Source organism: Pleurodeles waltl, chromosome 6 (genome assembly GCF_031143425.1).
Source record: "Pleurodeles waltl isolate 20211129_DDA chromosome 6, aPleWal1.hap1.20221129, whole genome shotgun sequence".
In the NCBI taxonomy this organism is placed as follows: domain Eukaryota; kingdom Metazoa; phylum Chordata; class Amphibia; order Caudata; family Salamandridae; genus Pleurodeles; species Pleurodeles waltl.
The window spans coordinates 1,086,768,741-1,086,791,992 of record NC_090445.1 but is presented as its reverse complement, the minus strand read 5'-3'; the positions used below and the strand labels follow the sequence as shown (position 1 = coordinate 1,086,791,992).

General features: G+C 46.7%; 1 protein-coding gene across 2 annotated transcripts in view; it reads left to right on the top strand.

The window, feature by feature from the left end:
* The window catches only part of TMCO4 (transmembrane and coiled-coil domains 4), a 488,865-nt gene that overhangs the window by 44,607 nt on the left and 421,006 nt on the right, over window positions 1–23,252 (top strand). The window lies entirely within an intron of this gene.

Below are 23,252 nucleotides of genomic sequence, written 5' to 3'. Positions count from 1 at the left end.
TCAGGCTCATTAGTGGCTGCTCTTTAATATTTCAGGACTAAGATTGGTCTCTCTTGGCAGATCTGTAGGGATGTAGAGAGGAGATTTGTCTGGAGTGTCTGCTCTCGTAGCTTGCACTAAATGAGGCAGACCTTTATCCCTCCTGCTATGTGTGAATTTTAGTGATTAAAATGTACATATTCAGTGCTTCTTTTGTGATAGGTATAGCAGTGGTTGATCTGGAGTGGCTGGTCCCCCATTAATGTATGACTGATACGGAGTTCTGCAGTGCTTTTGGTCTGAAGTGTTTCATTTTAGTGCACGGTATTGGTTGGTTTGTTATGAGGCTTTTTTGTAATGCCTTTTTAGTACTGACATTGTTCTCTGCTAAGCATTCTTGGTGATGGTTAGGACTGGAGAGTATCTTTTAAACTTTGATCTTTGGTGACTTATTACTAAGATTGGACCCCATAGTGTCTACCTTGTAATGGTGTAGGACTGAGATTGTTCTTGGTAGTGCCACAAATGTTTTACAATTGAGGCGGAACTGTGACATTATTGTTCTCTGATGTATTGTGGCTTCAGGCATGCTGGTCAACCTCTTGAATCAATAATGCAGATGAAATCTGAACTTTAACACGATGATCCAATATTATGGTGAATGGAATGAATGAGCACTTTTTTGGAGAGTGATAAAGATTAGGAAAGCAGACGACCCCGTTAAAGTCTATTGACTTTATTGACTCCATGAAGTAATTTTGTTTGCCTGGTGAGTGAATAGCATCAAAAAGAGGAGGACACCCACCAAATGCAGGTGAATTGGAAGACTGTTCAACAGTGAGTTTTATCTCTTTAATGGCTGCTCTGCGATTGTGCCGGGCTGCCATGGCCACCACAGCGCGGTCTCTGAAGATTTAAAACTGGGGTTGTTCTTTCAGTGCTGAGTTCAGTGGTGGTTTAGGCTGACACTGGTCTATAATTGTTTAGCTGTGATTGTTTAAGGCTGAACTTGCACTCTCAGGCGACTGCCCTGTGGTGTTTTATGTGCTAATCTATTTTGTTTACTTTTTAAAGCTTCAATTTTCCCACGCATCTTTGCAGTAGAAAAACTCATTAACTATTAAATCTGCTGAAACAAGGGCATTAAAATGGACATGTTTTCAGATATTTCTTGAAGCAGATAAAATTAGGTCAGAGGGAAAAGCAAAGGAGACGGGATTCGAGACCTTTGCTGCCGGAACTGAAAAAGCTCAATCACCAAATTTACAGACGGCTTACAGCCGGTTTACCGACTGTTCTAGGGATGTCAAAATGACAGGCAGAGGCTGCACGTATTTTTTTGTAGGGCGATTAAAGAATTTGTCTGCTAGACATTCAGGGCAATATTGATAGACTGCTCCAGGCATACTTGCCACAGCATTATAAACAATCCTATTTTTCACTGAGCGCCAGTGCTATCGAGCTAGAATAATTGTGATATGTTCTCTTCTTGCTGCATGATTACCTAGACTTGCCGCTGCATTTTGAACTCTCTGCTGCATTTTGAACTCTCTGGTGTTAGTGAACCAGGCCTGCAGGAGTAGAAACGTACATGTCGTTGCTGAAGGCAAGCCTCGATTGAATTAAGGTATTACAATTGTGGTATGACAGGCTGGGTCAATAAATGCAAATAAAAGAGTGTAAAACTCCAAATGCCAAAAACACACTTTCGAAACTTGGAGAACCTGGGTGTCTAGTGATAGCTTTCCATCCTGCAGGATGCCTGAATTGTGACAGTAAATGAATGAATATGACCCATGGCTTCCTTCTCGGTTAAACGTTGCACACATAAGACCTGGGAAGGTACAAGGAGCTGCTCTATTTTGACCAGGTTTCATTTCATACTGTTGGTGGACGAATAATTGATAATGATTGATAAGGAGTTGGATATAGTGAATTAGCCCTTGCGAAGACAGGATGTAGCATTGGCCAGTCGAAAGATGTGTTGCCTGTTGTCATGTTATTTACATAAAAATAAGGCTCTATGTTCCACCAGTAGGTTTGCAAGAGGCAAGATGTAGACACTAAGCACAAAAGGTTAGAGCATTGCACTCAGTGCAACACCGCAGATGAGATTTCTTCTATTAGCTCTATGTGGAGTGACAGCAGCTGTCTGTTATTCTGTCTACAATCTCCTAAAAATGGGGGCAGCTGACCCAAAGCTTTGCCCATTATACCTTTCCATATTTGCTGTTTGGTGGGTTTAAGACTCTCTCATGCGTTTTCTGGGTCGGGTGGCAACCTCTGTTACTGGGCGGTATCCCTGCTGTAAATACTACAGCACTGTAGTTGGGCAACCAAGTTACTCCCTTTGTACACTTGACAGCCCAATGGTAGCAAGGACGAGCAGTGAAGACTTACTCCAGGAGGTGACCAAGGGTGGGGAACACGTATACTCTGTGTCACAAGCGCCTACTCTCCATAAACTAATGTTGAATCAGAACTACTTCCTTCCAAGGAGCTATGTCATTTATTTACATACGGGAAAGTACAGCAATTAAAATGAGGAACTGCACTAAAAACAGAAGGCTCCAGTCCAAGCGCAATTCTAGCGTTTATGAGTGAGGCCCTTAACTTCAAAACAACAGGGAGCCATATTTCCAACATTACCTTTTATTGAAAGCTTCCATTGTGCTTGTCTATTTTTGGAACCCTTGGTACACAAGTATTTTACTACAGAAATCTCGTGATCACCAGGGCACAAGTAATTTACCGAATGTTATGATGTATCGAGTTGGTTATCGTATACTTGCCATTTGCCCTAGTTCCCGGTGGCGTCTGGCTGCACTACAGAGTTGGTTTGACCCAAGATGGTTTATAATAAACCTATTTTTGGGGTAGTTTTGTGAACATTTGCAGGATCAATTAGAACGGAGCGCTAGCGATAAAATGAGTTCAACCATATTTGTGGCAGCTTTAGCATGTGCACCCCTCAGAACTGTGTGCAAATTACCTTCACTCTGCTTTGCCTTGTCATTAACCCCAAGCTGATAGAAATTGCGAGCAAATCATGGAAAAATAGGTTTATAATGTGTACAACTCAGGCACAAAAAGTGTTTGCACATGTTACTACTCGTTTAAACACACCAGTATCCGAATCTGAGGCAAAAATGCTGCCGAGTCGTGGAAATAATTATATTTGCACCTCGGTGTCTTTGCCACCAAGTTTTTGACATTAAGCCTCCCCTCCCCCCATTCATGAAGGTGAATTTACATGTTTAAATGTACTCATGTGTCAATCTTGTATTGTACCTAGGTGTACATCTATACCTTTTTCCTATTTGACATTACGCAGGTAACTAGAACTTGTGCACTTACCATGTACTGCTTACGACCTCACATATTACATCACTCATAACATCCGCTATAACCATCACTTATGACATTTTCTATGACATTGTTGATAACATCACATTCATACAACTGAAATGACACCATTTCATTAATGACAACACTGTGCATGGCGAGGGCAGGAATTACAGTTACTTGAGTTAACTATTACTAGTGAATTTTAGTGTTCTTAGTGGATAAAATGTTACGTTTTAGCGGACCTTGAACAGACATTTTCGCCTAACCGTAACATCACTTTAATACGGTGCTTGACTCACTCCAGTGGTGAGCTGGGGTACGCTTACTCCAGTTCTGTTACCTTTAGGCCGGCAGTAAGGTTAGCAGTGTAGTTAGGGAACAAGTATTGGCGTACTCTTTTTGGTGTCGGTAGTAGCTTGGCCGTTTCTAAACCTCTCTTATCCATAAACCCCTCCCGTTTTCGTAGTATGTATTCTCAGTTTTCAGCCACTCCGTCATGTCCATCCCACATTTACTACTAGAAGATAGCCTAATGAATGTAAACATCTCTTCCACCATGGCGGAGGTCTCCACACAGAAAAGAAAGGGAAGGCGGAGGTCTCCTACCGTAGGTTAGTGAACGCCATTTTGTAGTGTGTGAGTAGTAATACCCCAGAACTACTTAATGTATTAAAAAAATCAGTTTGTGAATATGCGCTTAAAGTCGTTCCCAAACTGTGCGCCATGGCACCCTGGTGCGCCACCAAACCCATCCAGGGGCGCTGTGGTCGCAGTTGCTGAGCAGGGTCCATCGTGAATTACACCGGCCTCTGGAGGGCTAGCCCGGTGCGCCAAGTCTGGTGCCTTCGAGGTGGTGCACTTGCTGCCTCTTAGCCACACACCGAAGAGCAGGGTACATTTAAGCTTGCAATCTTCCATTCCGCTAAAGTGAACCATGCAAGTGGTTAGAAAAAATAAATCATCGCTCTGAACAGACCCGGACCAACTGCTCTGACAGGCACCAGAATAGTAACACCCAATACATTGGCAGAAATCGCCAGCCGCACATGGTCCAGATAGCAGGCTACCCCACAGCATCTTCTTGCTGAGTTGGCCTCTAAGAGAAGTAAGTGGGCGCATACTACAGCGTGGAGTTTCTCCTTTCAGCAGGGGTCATCCAGTGAGTTCCATGGTCAGCCAGGAGATCTACCTGGCCCGGTAGCTCAAAGCTGGCTTCTCTTGTTTTTAAAAGTGGAAAAAGCCCGACATTCCTCCTGGCGAGAGGAACCCACCCCTGAACATGAGCCTGAAATGTAACTTTGCCCTTGTGAACAAGTGACACACCCATTTGCAGCTCACTGTTTTCACACACGATAAGTACATGTGCATACATTTTTTAATTCTAGATCTTTTATTACAAATAAAAAAAGAACAGAGATGAATAGCTTAAGTTACCCTATATGCCAGATTTCTTCTGATACATGAAGCAATCAGTTGTTTCCTAGTCTACGTTCCTCCTGTATTACTGGTACGGATCGCATTTTTGCCGTGATGAGACATGATTTTAATTCTACATTGGTTGAACCTGTATTTATGAAGCTGCATAGGAAGTTATATTTTGATAGGCTACTTATTTACCAAGTGTCCTCCTTACTTCAGTGGTTCACAAGATGTATACAAAATAAGATGACATTGCATACTGTGTTCCAGTGTCTGGTCAGTATCCACAGAGCATTGTGGCGTCTGCACCGTTTATTGATTGTTTTATTATGGAGTTTTTGTCTGTTTGAAGATAAATACAAATACACATTTTTTACAAATGGGTTCTATGTTTGGATAACGTTTACATTAAGAATGTTTCAGAGTGATTCTGATGTCAAGCAATAAATTATATATATTTTTTTCCTTCGCACTTTTTTTTTAGAACACAAAAGGAAAAGGGTTTTAATGAATGATTTCTGTGGAATCAACCTTTGTTCTACCCAGAGTCCTTAGGTTTAAGGTCCAGTTCTAGATTACAGTACATTCCACCTGCTGTGGAGCAGTCACTTTAATTCTTCTGTTGAGCCACCTTTCTCAAGTTTGTGAAGCATTACCAGAATGAGCTCACACTCCTCAATAACTATAAATATTACCGCCATGTTCTCTACTTGTAAAACAATGATTTCAGATTATTAACACTTCCCCGGAAATGGTGGTGGAGCGTGGACAGCAGTGATTCCCAAACTGTACGCTGCGTCACCCCGGTGCCCCTGGCTGGTTTGGGCTGGATGTGTCCAGTTTCAGGCTGAGCATCACTAACAGCAAACAGATGCAGTCACTGCATGGCCCAAAGGCACACAAATATTGTGAAAAGAGAGGGTAGACATATCCTTGTATTTCACGCACGATTCTCCATACCTTCATCGCAGTTATGTTTGGGATTAAAAGTACTAATGAGGTCAGGCTTATACCTCCACCACCAAAAACAAGAATGTAATGGGGAGCCGTGGCCAACAGCCAATTGGTCAAGGGAGCTGCAGGTCAAAAAAGTTTGGGAACCACCAGCTTAATCGGTTGTTAAAATTACTGATCCTCAGGGGGGCGAATATTAAAAACAAGGCAGGGGCCATGCCACCCCTCTCCTGAGCTGCTGCTTGGCCCCAAGGAACCCACAGCCTGAGGCCATTTTTCATAAAAAAAAAAAAGGGGGGCACATTTGCAAAAATTAAAATATGGGAGGGGACCCAATATTAGGTATTAAAGACAGGGGATGAGGGGCATGCACCCCCCCTTTCTGAGCCACTAATGGGCCCAGAGGACCCCATCTTCAAGAAGCTAAATAATAAAAAGACGGGAGGGGTCATGCTAATCTCCCTCTCCCGAGCCACCGATGGGACCCAGAGAAACCCCTTTCTCCGGGGCCAATTTGTAAAAAGGTGAGAAGGCACGCACCTCCCTAAAAAAAAAGGGGGAAGGAGGCCACGCATCCCCCACCTCTTTCAAGTATCCCCTCAGGGGACCCCCTCCCCTGAGGTACGTTACTACACAGTGGCAAGAGGAGCCTAACCCCAGGGCACTGTGGTTCCTTGCCTGGAGAGGGTAAGCATACCCTGCATGCTCCTTCCTGAGGGCACTCCACTTTTCTCCCACCCAACGGAAGCAGTAAACAAATGCTGTTCCCTCAGGCGAGTGCAAAGGAAAATGCCAGCTCCCAGTGTGGTCTTGCTGGGGACCCAGCGGTGGCCTTGGGGCTCCCCCTTCAGCCTCCAAATATAAATGAAGTTGTGGGTGCCTTGAGTCGGCCAGGCCCTGGGGCTAACCACCCGGCCACGCACGGGTAGAGGCCATGTGCTGTGGAGGGGAGTTGGCTATACATATGGTAATAAAATATTACTTTATGTTAAAAAAAAATACCCTAGAAATTAACTGAAAAAAAGCAAAGGTTAAAGTGATGTTTTAATTAGGAATTGTAAGTATATGTTCTCCAGTACTGGGGTATCTTTCAAAGATTCACATGCTTGAATCATTCCCCATTGTCGAAGTGGGAGTCCCAGGGTATCATAGTAAGCAGTTTTTATTGGTAGAATAGGCTGTTAATGGAATGCAAGGTTCAGCTTGATAGCCTGTCTATGTCCTTTTTTAAAAAGACCAAAGTTGAACACTGACCAATCAGGCAACAGCATTCTTAGAACACTCCCAACAGAGCCATCTTCCTTCAGTTTTTTACTGCACGTCGTGTGTGAGGGAGTCTCCCTGAGCTCTGCTCAGTCCTTCAGATTTATTGTTTGCCAAATTGTTCCCTTCTGTTCCAGTGTGTCAGAACTGATAAAGAAAGGGCTCTTCAGACCTTGTGCCACCTGTGGTAAGAAAATACTCCATTCCGAAGAACCTCATAAGGACTGTATTTATTGCCTTCATCCATCCCAGAAGGTGAGAGATTGCGAGATATGCAGAACCTTTTCTACTAAAACCCTCAAAGACCGTGAGGGAAGACTTTTATTAAGGTTGCAGAAACTTAAGACCAAGACTGCCATTGTTTCTGAAGAGGAAAGTAGTGAGTGTTCCACCTCCTCACAGACTTCCAGAAAGAGAGAAAGATCTCACTATGAGTCCCCTCATCAAAGCAAGAAAGCCTTAAAAAGAGCCATCATGGATCTGCGCAAGGCTCTTCTCATGAGGAAAAATGAAAAAGGCTTCCTCAGACTCCAAACCTGAGCCCTCTACTCCATCTACAGCCCTTCCATTGAAACCTAGATCCTCTTCTAAACTGTTTTAAAAAAAAAAGACCAAGTTCACTGTAAAAATATTGTAAACAGCATAAACGACGTCAAAACCATTGTCAACGGCACTTGAAAGTAAGCTTTCAATGACTGGCAGCCCATCAATGCTTTCACCGTCGACATCTATTCCGTTGTCAGTGATAGTTTCTGCATCGACAAAGACTAACTTGACGATGACCACCACTTCATCAATGACGAGAGCTACGTCGATGAAGACTGTACCAATGCTTTTGACAACCGCATCAGCGTCAGTACCACTATTGTCGATGATGGCGTCGACGACGCAGTGGTCGGAAAAGTCCCCCTCCTCGTCAGTGGAGCAAAATAACTAGGGACAAATGGGTCCTAGGCCTCATTGTGCATGGCCATACTCTGGAGTTCATTCAGATTCCTCCTCAGACTCCACCAACAAAAATCTTCTCATCCCACCTTCATCTTCTTCGCAAGGACGTTTTAGCCATGTTGTCAAAAGGGGCCGTAGAGCAGGTTTCACATTCTCAAACATTTTACTACAGCTTTTTCCTCATGAGGAAGAAATCAGGGGAGTGTCACCCCAGTCTCGGCCTCAGGAAACTCAACAAGTACCTGAAGAAGCAATCTTTCCATATTATTTCCCTCCAGAAAATTCTCTACCTTCCCAACCATGCACATTTTCTTACCAGCTTCGATCTCCAAGATGCCTATTTTCACATTCCTATCCATCTCAGCCATTGCAAATTCCTCAGATTACCAGTTCAAAGTCCCTCTCTTGGGTCTCCGATCTGCCCCTTGAATATTTACGGAATGTCTTGCCTCAGTGGCAGCCCACGTGTGGCAACAAGGCCTTCAGGTTTTCCCGTACCTCGACGACTGGCTGATAAATGCTCTATCTTTCCAGCAGGCATCAAGGGATACTTCCAGGTGTCTTCACCTCTTTCAAACCCTGTAGCTCACTGTGAACTTCCAGAAGTCTCTCCTTTCGCCTTCAACAAGAATAACCTTTCTGGGAGCAACTCTAGACACATTGCTTGACAAGGGATTCTTGTCTGTAGATGGGCAACAGAAACTCTCCATTCTGGCCCACTCCCTTTCAAAACGAAAGTGTGCTTCAGTTCGCCTGATCCAACCTCTACTCGGCATGATGTCTTCTGCCAGTCTTCTAGTGCCTCATGCTCATATCAAAATGTAACCCTTCCAAGAAGAACTGTACGTGCAGTGGCTCCAGGTGGGAGGACAATTCGACTACATCATCCAGATCACACCAGTCATGAAAGTAGCACTTCCCTTGTGGACAAGCTCCAGCAACCTCTCTGCAGGACTGACATTCCTTCCCCCCATTTCGGAATACATAATTACAACAGATGCTTCTGATGCTTCAAATGGAAACACTTTTTGATGTGAAAAATCTAAAGTCCATCCTATCACATAGCCTACAGTACAAGTGTTGCCATATGCGCTGTCTCTAGCCAAAACCACTCTAGTGCATTCCTCTGTCTGGATACTATTTACAGGTACAGGCGAACTTTGGGATCTCCTTACTTGTGACTGCACAGATTAATTGTCCAATTCCTTAAAGGACTCTTCAGAGCATATCCTCCAATAAAGTCACCACCACATGCATGGCAGCTTAATACCGTGCTATCCCAACTGATTAAAAGTTAATTTGAGCCTATCCACAGGGCTGAACTGAAGTTCCTTACATCGAACGTTCTACTAGCTCTTACCTCCGCTAGAAGAGTAAGCAAACTTTAAGCGTTCACTATTAAGGAACCTTTCTCACAGTACAAAGATTTCATGGTAATTCTGCACACTAATCCCAAATTCATACCAAAGGTTCCCACTGATTTTCATCTAAATCAACCGATTATGCTTAGCTCTTTTTGTCCCAATCCTCAAACAGCAGCTGAAACAAGTCTTCAAACTCTTGATGTCAAAAGATGTTTAAAGTTTTACTTACATTGCACAAAGCATATTCGTACTACTGATCAACTTTTTGTGGCCTATGGCAACAGTATCAAGAGTGGACCAGTCTCTAAGCCCACCGTAGCAAGATGGATTTCATCAGCCGTTCAGTTCTGTCATTCTAAAGCAGGCAGGCCTTTATGTCACAAGACCAAAGCAAACTCTCCGAGAGCAGTTTCTACAACAGCATCTTTTGCTGGAGTGCCCATCGAAAGTATATGCTGTGCTGCAACCTGGAGGACCAGGCACACTTTCATGCAGCACTACTGTCTGGATTCAGCACAGTGCACTGATGCAGCCATGGGTCAAGCAGGACTTAGGCATCTTGTCCAATAAGGTGAGCCCGTTACCATATAATGTATAATGTACTTACCATCTACTGTCATAATCATGTGTATTTTATTGCTAAAGTATTGCACTGTTCGCCACGGGAGAAAGAATATGTTACTTACTTGTAACTCCAGTACTGGTATCTTTCATAGACTTACATGCGATCCCCACTCCTCCCCTTAGAGGCTCTCCTTCTTGGCCAGTGAGGTCTATCCCACTAGCACTTGGAAAATCTGAGGGAAGATGCCTCTGTTGGGAGTGTTCTAAGGGTGCTATCGCCTGATTGGTCATTGTTTAAATTTGATCCTTTAAAAAAAATGTCATTGATAGGCTATTTACCTGAATCTTTCATTCTCTTTAGAGCCTATTTTACTGACATATAGCTCTTACTATGATACCATGGGACTCGCACTTCGACGATGGGGAATGATTCAAGCATGTGAATCTATGAAAGGTACCAATACTGGAGAACAGGAGTTACAGGTAAGTAACAAATTATTTTCTTCACATTAAAAATATATTAGAAATTCACAATTTTTTTTTTTTTAAAGTAATGTTAAAGGTAAAAACTGCAGTGACAATGTAACATTTCAAACTAAAATAAAGCACTGATATTCACTTAGTTATCCCTGGAAACTAACTCGTGCCCTAAAGTAAATATAACTTGTGCTCATGACATATTGCTAATTATCTCACATATTTCACTCATGACATGTTCTATGACACCATTTATGACATCACTGCAGCATCTGAAGTGACACCATTGATTGCAGAAGTGTTGTCCATCACTGAATTCAACAGATACAAATAACACTAACTACACCCATATTGACCCAGAGGTAATGGAGAGGGCTGGGATAACTAATGTCAACTTACACTAATTCTCTCACTCAGCCCCCTCTAGCCGATCTCCGACCAAATGTTGGGGTTTAGATCACCATACTTAGACTTGTTTCAAGGATAAGCTCTCTGAACCACACCGTGCCTCACAACTTTCAGCTAAATGTCTCTTTCTTCGCCTCCGAGAATTCCAAAGCTGCCTCTGTCTTTGTAAGCACAAAGATATCCCCTCAAGTGTTACCCTCTGTTTTGCTGGAATCTGACAGGTGCATCCAGACCCAGGGTAAACTAAGCTCCCTCTTAATTAAGCAATGTTTACCTCCATCTCTGGGTAGCCGAGTGAAGTCTGACAAGATCAGGAGTATTTCCCCCTTGATTGTTGCTGACATCTTTTCGGATGCAGCGTTGTGACTGTACTCTTGCATCTGCAGGCTGCCCAACTCTACTACCACATGTTCCTTCTATTCTGAATGCTTTTCATACCATCACTCTTGGTAGTGACCTCGGGTAGAGGATCTCAGAATCTAAACACCTGTGCACCATATTGTGAATAGGTAAATCCGAATCAGTTTTTGAGGGGACTCCCAAAACGTGAAAGTTTTTTTTTTTTTAAATCTGTTTATTGCAATTATCTAATTTTTACAGTGATAGCATTGCTTTTATCATGCTATTGCACCAGGTTGCGTCACCAGGTGGGAGCAACTTTGCTTCACTTTGCATGACATGTTAACAGATCTTGTAAATGACAGTCAAGTTTAACAGTAACCATGAGATATAGGGAAGGGAGGGGAGTGGTTGAGCGCCAAGCGACAGGGTGTGGGGGTGGGGTGGGAGGAGGACACTGTGTTTCTGGGGAGCAAAGGGAGCATGCCGAGTAACATGGAGAGGAGAAGTTGTGAGGGGGGCGAGGAGACATGTTTGGGAGTTGCTGGTCGAGGGGAAAAGGGGACGCTGCTGTAGGTGTGTGTTACCACGGTATATGCGACTAGGGGGAGTTATTGTCTCCTGCTCGTATGGGTATGTTATACATTATGTAGGTTTGTGAGCGCATGAACAAAGTGCGAGTTGCGCCCGTGTTGGCCCCCACTCATGTTGATCTATGTTGAGTTAGTGTCCGCTATTCAAGGGGGGTGGGTGTCGTCTTTCCCTTGTAATTGGTCTATGAAAGTGTCCCATGTGTCCAGTCCCTTAATCACTACCCCTCTGTCGCACAGCGTGTGTAGTGTTTGTACTTCCGCTCTGGCCCAATGCAGTAGATCTGATGACCAGCGATGTGTGTCTGGTGTGCTAGGTGATTTCCACTGTGTTGCTATGAGTCACTTATATATGACGAATGCCAGGTCCGCGCATCTGTGTTTCTATTTATCTTTGCCGTGGCGGCGTCGTATCCCTAATAAGCAGGATTCGGGAGCTGGGGGCAAATGTAGTTCCGACCAGGTGGCTGTTTTTGCTGTGATGTTGTGCCATGCACGAAGCAATGGTGGGCAATTCCACGTCATGTGATAAAAGTCTGCTTCCGAGCTCCCACATCTGGGGCAGTCGGGCGGTTTGTGGGAACATTCAGTTTAACCTGACTGGGGTTAGATATGTCTGATGGAGGTAGTTGAATTGAGTGAATCGGAAATGGGCATTCCGTGCTACCTCCCGTGTAGTTGTGAGTGCCATGGTCCATGTATGGGCATTTAGGGGTGAAGGTAGGGCTGCTTCCCATCTGGGCCTGCCTTGTGGTTGAGGTTCGTTGGGCAGGCTAGTAATATTTTGTATATCCAAGAAATTCTGGATCGTGCACCAGAGCCCGACAGAAGTTCGTGAAGCACAGGTGACGACTCCGGCTCTCTACCTCCTACACCCCAGGCGGTCCACACCAGGTGTTGTAGCGCGCCATATGTGATTAATTCACCTTGTCCCAGAGTGTGCGTGTTTGCTAGTTCCTCGCATGTTAATAATCGTCCCTCCTCAAAGAGATCACCCACAGTTTGAATGCCTTTCCCCACCCAGTTTGCCAGAACCAGTCGTCCATTTATTTTGTCTGTTCCTGGTATAGCTGTCAGTGGGATCTTGGGTGAGTACGGGGGTAGTCGTTGGCCCACTGTCACATACCGACGCCAAATACGGTCTGCCGTTTTTAATAGTATATTACTGTGTTGCGGGAGGGGCTCGCGACCCAGCAGCCGCCTGTGTATTTCGGAATGTTCTAGGGCTGCATTTATCATACGGCTCTCCGAACCGAGGGGATCTTCGATACAGTTCATGATCCAGTGTATTTGTGCTGCTGGATAGTACAGCACTAATTGTGGCACCCTGTAGGAAGTTGGCTCTGTATGTGCTATTTCAAAGTAAGGAATAGCATGCACAGAGTCCAAGGGTTCCCCTTAGAGGTAAAATAGTGGTAAAAGAGATAATACTAATGCTCTATTTTGTGGTAGTGTGGTCGAGCAGTAGGCTTATCCAAGGAGTAGTGTTAAGCATTTGTTGTACATACACATAGACAATAAATGAGGTACACACACTCAGAGACAAATCCAGCCAATAGGTTTTTGTATAGAAAAATATCTTTTCTTAGTTTATTTTAAGAACCACAGGTTCAAATTCTACATGTAATATCTTGTTTGAAAGGTATTGCAGGTAAGTACATTAGGAACTTTGAATCATTTCAATTGCATGTATACTTTTCAAGTTATTGACAAATAGCTACTTTAAAAGTGGACACAGTGCAATTTTCACAGTTCCTGGGGGAGGTAAGTTTTTGTTAGTTTTACCAGGTAAGTAAGACACTTACAGGGTTCAGTTCTTGGTCCAAGGTAGCCCACCGTTGGGGGTTCAGAGCAACCCCAAAGTCACCACACCAGCAGCTCAGGGCCGGTCAGGTGCAGAGTTCAAAGTGGTGCCCAAAACACATAGGCTAGAATGGAGAGAAGGGGGTGCCCCGGTTCCGGTCTGCTTGCAGGTAAGTACCCGCGTCTTCGGAGGGCAGACCAGGGGGGTTTTGTAGGGCACCGGGGGGGACACAAGTCCACACAGAAATTTCACCCTCAGCGGCGCGGGGGCGGCCGGGTGCAGTGTAGAAACAAGCGTCGGGTTCGCAATGTTAGTCTATGAGAGATCTCGGGATCTCTTCAGCGCTGCAGGCAGGCAAGGGGGGGGCTCCTCGGGGAAACCTCCACTTGGGCAAGGGAGAGGGACTCCTGGGGGTCACTTCTCCAGTGAAAGTCCGGTCCTTCAGGTCCTGGGGGCTGCGGGTGCAGGGTCTCTCCCAGGCGTCGGGACTTAGGATTCAAAGAGTCGCGGTCAGGGGAAGCCTCGGGATTCCCTCTGCAGGCGGCGCTGTGGGAGCTCAGGGGGGACAGGTTTTTGTACTCACAGTCTTAGAGTAGTCCTGGGGTCCCTCCTGAGGTGTTGGATCTCCACCAGCCGAGTCGGGGTCGCCGGGTGCAGTGTTGCAAGTCTCACGCTTCTTGTGGGGAGCTTGCAGGGTTCTTTCAAGGCTGCTGGAAACAAAGTTGCAGCCTTTCTTGGAGCAGGTCCGCTGTCCTCGGGAGTTTCTTGTCTTTTCGAAGCAGGGGCAGTCCTCAGAGGATGTCGAGGTCGCTGGTCCCTTTGGAAGGCGTCGCTGGAGCAGGATCTTTGGAAGGCAGGAGACAGGCCGGTGAGTTTCTGGAGCCAAGGCAGTTGTCGTCTTCTGGTCTTCCTCTGCAGGGGTTTTCAGCTAGGCAGTCCTTCTTCTTGTAGTTGCAGGAATCTAATTTTCTAGGGTTCAGGGTAGCCCTTAAATACTAAATTTAAGGGCGTGTTTAGGTCTGGGGGGTTAGTAGCCAATGGCTACTAGCCCTGAGGGTGGGTACACCCTCTTTGTGCCTCCTCCCAAGGGGAGGGGGACACAATCCTAACCCTATTGGGGGAATCCTCCATCTGCAAGATGGAGGATTTCTAAAAGTTAGAGTCACTTCAGCTCAGGACACCTTAGGGGCTGTCCTGACTGGCCAGTGACTCCTCCTTGTTGCTTTCTTTGTTCCCTCCAGCCTTGCCGCAAAAAGTGGGGGCCGTGGCCGGAGGGGGCGGGCAACTCCACTAAGCTGGAGTGCCCTGCTGGGCTGTGACAAAGGGGTGAGCCTTTGAGGCTCACCGCCAGGTGTCACAGCTCCTGCCTGGGGGAGGCGTTAGCATCTCCACCCAGTGCAGGCTTTGTTACTGGCCTCAGAGTGACAAAGGCACTCTCCCCATGGGGCCAGCAACATGTCTCTGGTGTGGCAGGCTGCTGGAACTAGTCAGCCTACACAGACAGTCGGTTAAGTTTCAGGGGGCACCTCTAAGGTGCCCTCTGGGGTGTATTTTACAATAAAATGTACACTGGCATCAGTGTGCATTTATTGTGCTGAGAAGTTTGATACCAAACTTCCCAGTTTTCAGTGTAGCCATTATGGTGCTGTGGAGTTCGTGTTTGACAAACTCCCAGACCATATACTCTTATGGCTACCCTGCACTTACAATGTCTAAGGTTTTATTTAGACACTGTAGGGGTACCATGCTCATGCACTGGTATCCTCACCTATGGTATAGTGCACCCTGCCGTAGGGCTGTAAGGCCTGCTAGAGGGGTGTCTTACCTATACTGCATAGGCAGTGAGAGGCTGGCATGGCACCCTGAGGGGAGTGCCATGTCGACTTACTCGTTTTGTCCTCACTAGCACACACAAGCTGGCAAGCAGTGTGTCTGTGCTGAGTGAGAGGTCTCCAGGGTGGCATAAGACATGCTGCAGCCCTTAGAGACCTTCCTTGGCATCAGGGCCCTTGGTACTAGAAGTACCAGTTACAAGGGACTTATCTGGATGCCAGGGTCTGCCAATTGTGGATACAAAAGTACAGGTTAGGGAAAGAACACTGGTGCTGGGGCCTGGTTAGCAGGCCTCAGCACACTTTCAATTGTAAACATAGCATCAGCAAAGGCAAAAAGTCAGGGGGCAACCATGCCAAGGAGGCATTTCCTTACACAACCCCCCCCCAAACGAAAGAGGATGAGACTAACCTTTCCCAAGAGAGTCTTCATTTTCTAAGTGGAAGAACCTGGAAAGGCCATCTGCATTGGCATGGGCAGTCCCAGGTCTGTGTTCCACTATAAAGTCCATTCCCTGTAGGGAGATGGACCACCTCAACAGTTTAGGATTTTCACCTTTCATTTGCATCAGCCATTTGAGAGGTCTGTGGTCAGTTTGAACTAGGAAGTGAGTCCCAAAGAGGTATGGTCTCAGCTTCTTCAGGGACCAAACCACAGCAAAGGCCTCCCTCTCAATGGCACTCCAACGCTGCTCCCTGGGGAGTAACCTCCTGCTAATGAAAGCAACAGGCTGGTCAAGGCCATCATCATTTGTTTGGGACAAAACTGCCCCTATCCCATGTTCAGAGGCATCAGTCTGCAAAATGAACTGCTTAGAATAATCTGGAGCTTTTAGAACTGGTGCTGATCACATTGCTTGTTTCAGGGTGTCAAAGGCCTGTTGGCATTCCACAGTCCAGTTCACTTTCTTGGGCATTTTCTTGGAGGTGAGTTCAGTGAGGGCTGTCACAATGGATCCATATCCCTTCACAAACCTCCTGTAATACCCAGTCAAGCCAAGGAATGCCCTGACTTGAGTCTGGGTTTTTGGAGCTACCCAGTCCAGAATAGTCTGGATCTTGGGTTGGAGTGGCTGAACTTGGCCTCCACCTACAAGGTGGCCCAAGTAAACCACAGTTCCCTGCCCTATCTGGCATTTGGATGCCTTGATAGAGAGGCCTGCAGATTGCAGAGCCTTCAAAACCTTCTTCAGGTGGACCAGGTGATCCTGCCAGGTGGAGCTAAAGACAGCAATATCATCAAGATAAGCTGTGCTAAAGGACTCCAAGCCAGCAAGAACTTGATTCACCAACCTTTGGAAGGTGGCAGGGGCATTCTTTAAACCAAAGGGCATAACAGTAAACTGATAATGCCCATCAGGTGTGGAGAATGCTGTTTTCTCTTTTGCTCCAGGTGCCATTTTTATTTGCCAGTACCCTGCTGTCAAGTCAAAGGTACTTAGGAATTTGGCAGCACCTAATTTATCTATGAGCTCATCAGCTCTAGGAATTGGATGAGCATCTGTCTTGGTGACAGAATTGAGCCCTCTGTAGTCCACACAAAACCTCATCTCTTTCTTTCCATCTTTGGTGTGAGGTTTGGGGACTAAGACCACTGGGCTAGCCCAGGGGCTGTCAGAGCGCTCAATTACTCCCAATTCCAGCATCTTGTGGACTTCCACCTTGATGCTTTCCTTAACATGGTCAGACTGTCTAAAGATTTTGTTTTTGACAGGCATGCTGTCTCCTGTGTCCACATCATGGGTACACAGGTGTGTCTGACCAGGGGTTAAGGAGAAGAGTTCAGGAAACTGTTGTAGGACTCTCCTACAATCAGCTTGCTGTTGGCCAGAGAGGGTGTCTGAGTAGATCACTCCATCTACTGTGCCATCTTTTGGATCTGATGACAGAAGATCAGGGAGAGGTTCACTCTCTGCCTCCTGATCCTCATCTGTTACCATCAACAGATTCACATCAGCCCTGTCATGGAAGAGCTTAAGGCGGTTCACATGGATCACCCTCTTGGGGCTCCTGCTTGTGCCCAGGTCCACCAGGTAGGTGACCTGACTCTTCCTTTCTAGCACTGGGTAAGGGCCACTCCATCTGTCCTGGAGTGCCCTGGGAGCCACAGGCTCCAGAACCCAGACTTTCTGCCCTGGTTGGAACTCAACCAGTGCAGCCTTTTGGTCATACCAAAACTTCTGGAGCTGTTGGCTGGCCTCAAGGTTTTTGGTTGCCTTTTCCATGTACTCTGCCATTCTAGAGCGAAGGCCAAGTACATAGTCCACTATGTCCTGTTTAGGCTCATGGAGAGGTCTCTCCCAGCCTTCTTTAACAAGGGCAAGTGGTCCCCTTACAGGATGACCAAACAGAAGTTCAAAGGGTGAGAACCCTACTCCCTTCTGTGGTACCTCCCTGTAAGCGAAAAGCAGACATGGCAGGAGGACATCCCATCTCCTTTTGAGTTTTTCTGGGAGCCCCATGATCATGCCCTTTAATGTCTTGTTGAATCTCTCAACTAAGCCATTAGTTTGTGGATGGTAAGGTGTAGTGAATTTATAAGTCACTCCACACTCATTCCACATATGTTTCAGGTATGCTGACATGAAGTTGGTACCTCTGTCAGACACCACCTCCTTAGGGAAACCCACTCTGGTAAAAATACCAATGAGGGCCTTGGCTACTGCAGGGGCAGTAGTCGACCTAAGGGGAATAGCTTCAGGATACCTGGTAGCATGATCCACTACTACCAGGATATACATATTTCCTGAGGCTGTGGGAGGTTCTAGTGGACCAACTATGTCCACACCCACTCTTTCAAAGGGAACCCCCACCACTGGAAGTGGAATGAGGGGGGCCTTTGGATGCCCACCTGTCTTACCACTGGCTTGACAGGTGGGGCAGGAGAGGCAAAACTCCTTAACCATGTTGGACATATTGGGCCAGTAGAAGTGGTTGACTAGCCTCTCCCACGTCTTGGTTTGTCCCAAATGTCCAGCAAGGGGAATGTCATGGGCCAATGTTAGGATGAACTCTCTGAACAGCTGAAGCACTACCACTCTCCTAGTGGCCCCAGGTTTGGGGTCTCTGGCCTCAGTGTACAGGAGTCCACCTTCCCAATAGACCCTATGTGTTCCATTTTTCTTGCCCTTGGACTCTTCAGCAGCTTGCTGCCTAAGGCCTTCAAGAGAGGGACAGGTTTCTTGTCCCTTACACAGCTCCTCCCTTGAGGGTCCCCCTGGGCCTAAGAGCTCAACCTGATAAGGTTCAAGCTCCAAAGGCTCAGTTCCCTCAGAGGGCAGAACTTCTTCCTGAGAAGAGAGGTTCCCTTTCTTTGGCTGTGTTGCAGTTGGTTTCCCAACTGACTTTCCTTTCCTCTTGGTAGGCTGGGCCATTCTTCCAGACTCCAGCTCTACTTGTTCACCCTGTGCCTTGCATTGTGCTCTTGTTTTCACACACACCAGTTCAGGGATACCCAGCATTGCTGCATGGGTTTTTAGTTCTACCCCAGCCCATGCGGAGGACTCCAGGTCATTTCCAAGCAGACAGTCCACTGGGATATTTGAGGAGACCACCACCTGTTTCAGGCCATTGACCCCTCCCCATTCTAAAGTAACCATTGCCATGGGATGTACTTTTCTCTGATTGTCAGCTTTGGTGACTGTGTAAGTTTTTCCAGTCAGGTATTGGCCAGGGGAAACCAGTTTCTCTGTCACCATGGTGACACTGGCACCTGTATCCCTCAGGCCCTCTATTCTAGTCCCATTAATTAAGAGTTGCTGTCTGTATTTTTGCATGTTAGGCGGCCAGACAGCTAGTGTGGCTAAATCCACCCCACCCTCAGAAACTAGAGTAGCTTCAGTGTGGACCCTGATTTGCTCTGGGCACACTGTTGATCCCACTTGGAGACTAGCCATACCAGTGTTACCTGGATGGGAGTTTGGAGTGGAACCTTTCTTGGGACAGGCCTTGTCTCCAGTTTGGTGTCCATGCTGTTTACAGCTATGACACCAGGCCTTTTTGGGATCAAAGTTTTTACCCTTGTACCCATTGTTTTGTGAAGAGGCTCTGGGCCCACCCTCCTGTGCAGGTTTTTGGGGGCCTGTAGAAGACTCTTTACTATTTTTAGTTTTGGTTGTCTCATCACCCTTCCCCTGGGGAGTCTTTGTGACCCCTTTCTTTTGGTCACCCCCTGTTGAAGTCTTGGACACCCTTGTCTTGACCCAATGGTCCGCCTTCTTTCCCAATTCTTGGGGAGAAATTGGTCCTAGGTCCACCAGATGCTGATGCAGTTTATCATTGAAACAATTACTCAATAGGTGTTCTTTCACAAATAAATTGTACAGCCCATCATAATTACTTACACCACTGCCTTGAATCCAACCATCTAGTGTTTTCACTGAGTAGTCTACAAAGTCAACCCAGGTCTGGCTCGAGGATTTTTGAGCCCCCCTGAATCTAATCCTATACTCCTCAGTGGAGAATCCAAAGCCCTCAATCAGGGTACCCTTCATGAGGTCATAAGATTCTGCATCTTGTCCAGAGAGTGTGAGGAGTCTATCCCTACACTTTCCTGTGAACATTTCCCAAAGGAGAGCACCCCAGTGAGATCTGTTCACTTTTCTGGTTACACAAGCCCTCTCAAAAGCTGTGAACCATTTGGTGATGTCATCACCATCTTCATATTTAGTTACAATCCCTTTAGGGATTTTCAACATGTCAGGAGAATCTCTGACCCTATTTATGTTGCTGCCACCATTGATGGGTCCTAGGCCCATCTCTTGTCTTTCCCTCTCTATGGCTAGGATCTGCCTTTCCAAAGCCAATCTTTTGGCCATCCTGGCTAACTGGATGTCCTCTTCACTGGAGTTATCCTCAGTGATTTCAGAGGTGTTGGTCTCTCCTGTGAGGGAACCAGCATCTCTGACTATTATTTTTGGAGTCAGGGTTTGAGGGACCCTGTTCTCCCTAGATAGGACTGGTAGGGGGGAATTTTCCTCCAAGTCACTATCCTCTTCCTCTGAGTTGCCACCCTCAGAGGGGTTGGCCTTTTCAAACTCTGCCAAAAGCTCCTGGAGCTGTATTTTGGTAGGTTTGGGGCCCATTGTTATTTTCTTTATTTTACAGAGTGACCTTAGCTCCCTCATCTTAAGATGGAGGTAAGGTGTGGTGTCGAGTTCCACCACAGTCACATCTGTGCTAGACATTTTGCTTCTAAAAGTTGGAATACTTTTTAAGAATCTACAACTGGTTCTAGAATCTAATTCAAACTTTTACAAACTTTTTAAACTCTAAAAGAAATGCTAAACAGGATCTAACACAAGGCCCTAGCAGGTCTTTTAAGAATTTAGAAAACTTTTCAAATTGCAAAAATCAATTTCTAATGACAATTTTGGAATTTGTCGTGTGATCAGGTATTGGCTGAGTAGTCCAGCAAATGCAAAGTCTTGTATCCCACCGCTGATCCACCAATGTAGGAAGTTGGCTCTGTATGTGCTATTTCAAAGTAAGGAATAGCATGCACAGAGTCCAAGTGTTCCCCTTAGAGGTAAATTAGTGGTAAAAGAGATAATACTAATGCTCTATTTTGTGGTAGTGTGGTCGAGCAGTAGGCTTATCCAAGGAGTAGTGTTAAGCATTTGTTGTACATACACATAGACAATAAATGAGGTACACACACTCAGAGACGAATCCAGCCAATAGGTTTTTGTATAGAAAAATATATTTTCTTAGTTTATTTTAAGAACCACAGGTTCAAATTCTACATGTAATATCTTGTTTGAAAGGTATTGCAGGTAAGTACATTAGGAACTTTGAATCATTTCAATTGCATGTATACTTTTCAAGTTATTGACAAATAGCTACTTTAAAAGTGGACACAGTGCAATTTTCACAGTTCCTGGGGGAGGTAAGTTTTTGTTAGTTTTACCAGGTAAGTAAGACACTTACAGGGTTCAGTTCTTGGTCCAAGGTAGCCCACCGTTGGGGGTTCAGAGCAACCCCAAAGTCACCACACCAGCAGCTCAGGGCCGGTCAGGTGCAGAGTTCAAAGTGGTGCCCAAAACACATAGGCTAGAATGGAGAGAAGGGGGTGCCCCGGTTCCGGTCTGCTTGCAGGTAAGTACCCGCGTCTTCGGAGGGCAGACCAGGGGGGTTTTGTAGGGCACCGGGGGGGACACAAGTCCACACAGAAATTTCACCCTCAGCGGCGCGGGGGCGGCCGGGTGCAGTGTAGAAACAAGCGTCGGGTTCGCAATGTTAGTCTATGAGAGATCTCGGGATCTCTTCAGCGCTGCAGGCAGGCAAGGGGGGGGGCTCCTCGGGGAAACCTCCACTTGGGCAAGGGAGAGGGACTCCTGGGGGTCACTTCTCCAGTGAAAGTCCGGTCCTTCAGGTCCTGGGGGCTGCGGGTGCAGGGTCTCTCCCAGGCGTCGGGACTTAGGATTCAAAGAGTCGCGGTCAGGGGAAGCCTCGGGATTCCCTCTGCAGGCGGCGCTGTGGGAGCTCAGGGGGGACAGGTTTTTGTACTCACAGTCTTAGAGTAGTCCTGGGGTCCCTCCTGACGTGTTGGATCTCCACCAGCCGAGTCGGGGTCGCCGGGTGCAGTGTTGCAAGTCTCACGCTTCTTGTGGGGAGCTTGCAGGGTTCTTTCAAGGCTGCTGGAAACAAAGTTGCAGCCTTTCTTGGAGCAGGTCCGCTGTCCTCGGGAGTTTCTTGTCTTTTCGAAGCAGGGGCAGTCCTCAGAGGATGTCGAGGTCGCTGGTCCCTTTGGAAGGCGTCGCTGGAGCAGGATCTTTGGAAGGCAGGAGACAGGCCGGTGAGTTTCTGGAGCCAAGGCAGTTGTCGTCTTCTGGTCTTCCTCTGCAGGGGTTTTCAGCTAGGCAGTCCTTCTTCTTGTAGTTGCAGGAATCAAATTTTCTAGGGTTCAGGGTAGCCCTTAAATACTAAATTTAAGGGCGTGTTTAGGTCTGGGGGGTTAGTAGCCAATGGCTACTAGCCCTGAGGGTGGGTACACCCTCTTTGTGCCTCCTCCCAAGGGGAGGGGGACACAATCCTAACCCTATTGGGGGAATCCTCCATCTGCAAGATGGAGGATTTCTAAAAGTTAGAGTCACTTCAGCTCAGGACACCTTAGGGGCTGTCCTGACTGGCCAGTGACTCCTCCTTGTTGCTTTCTTTGTTCCCTCCAGCCTTGCCGCAAAAAGTGGGGGCCGTGGCCGGAGGGGGCGGGCAACTCCACTAAGCTGGAGTGCCCTGCTGGGCTGTGACAAAGGGGTGAGCCTTTGAGGCTCACCGCCAGGTGTCACAGCTCCTGCCTGGGGGAGGCGTTAGCATCTCCACCCAGTGCAGGCTTTGTTACTGGCCTCAGAGTGACAAAGGCACTCTCCCCATGGGGCCAGCAACATGTCTCTGGTGTGGCAGGCTGCTGGAACTAGTCAGCCTACACAGACAGTCGGTTAAGTTTCAGGGGGCACCTCTAAGGTGCCCTCTGGGGTGTATTTTACAATAAAATGTACACTGGCATCAGTGTGCATTTATTGTGCTGAGAAGTTTGATACCAAACTTCCCAGTTTTCAGTGTAGCCATTATGGTGCTGTGGAGTTCGTGTTTGACAAACTCCCAGACCATATACTCTTATGGCTACCCTGCACTTACAATGTCTAAGGTTTTATTTAGACACTGTAGGGGTACCATGCTCATGCACTGGTATCCTCACCTATGGTATAGTGCACCCTGCCGTAGGGCTGTAAGGCCTGCTAGAGGGGTGTCTTACCTATACTGCATAGGCAGTGAGAGGCTGGCATGGCACCCTGAGGGGAGTGCCATGTCGACTTACTCGTTTTGTCCTCACTAGCACACACAAGCTGGCAAGCAGTGTGTCTGTGCTGAGTGAGAGGTCTCCAGGGTGGCATAAGACATGCTGCAGCCCTTAGAGACCTTCCTTGGCATCAGGGCCCTTGGTACTAGAAGTACCAGTTACAAG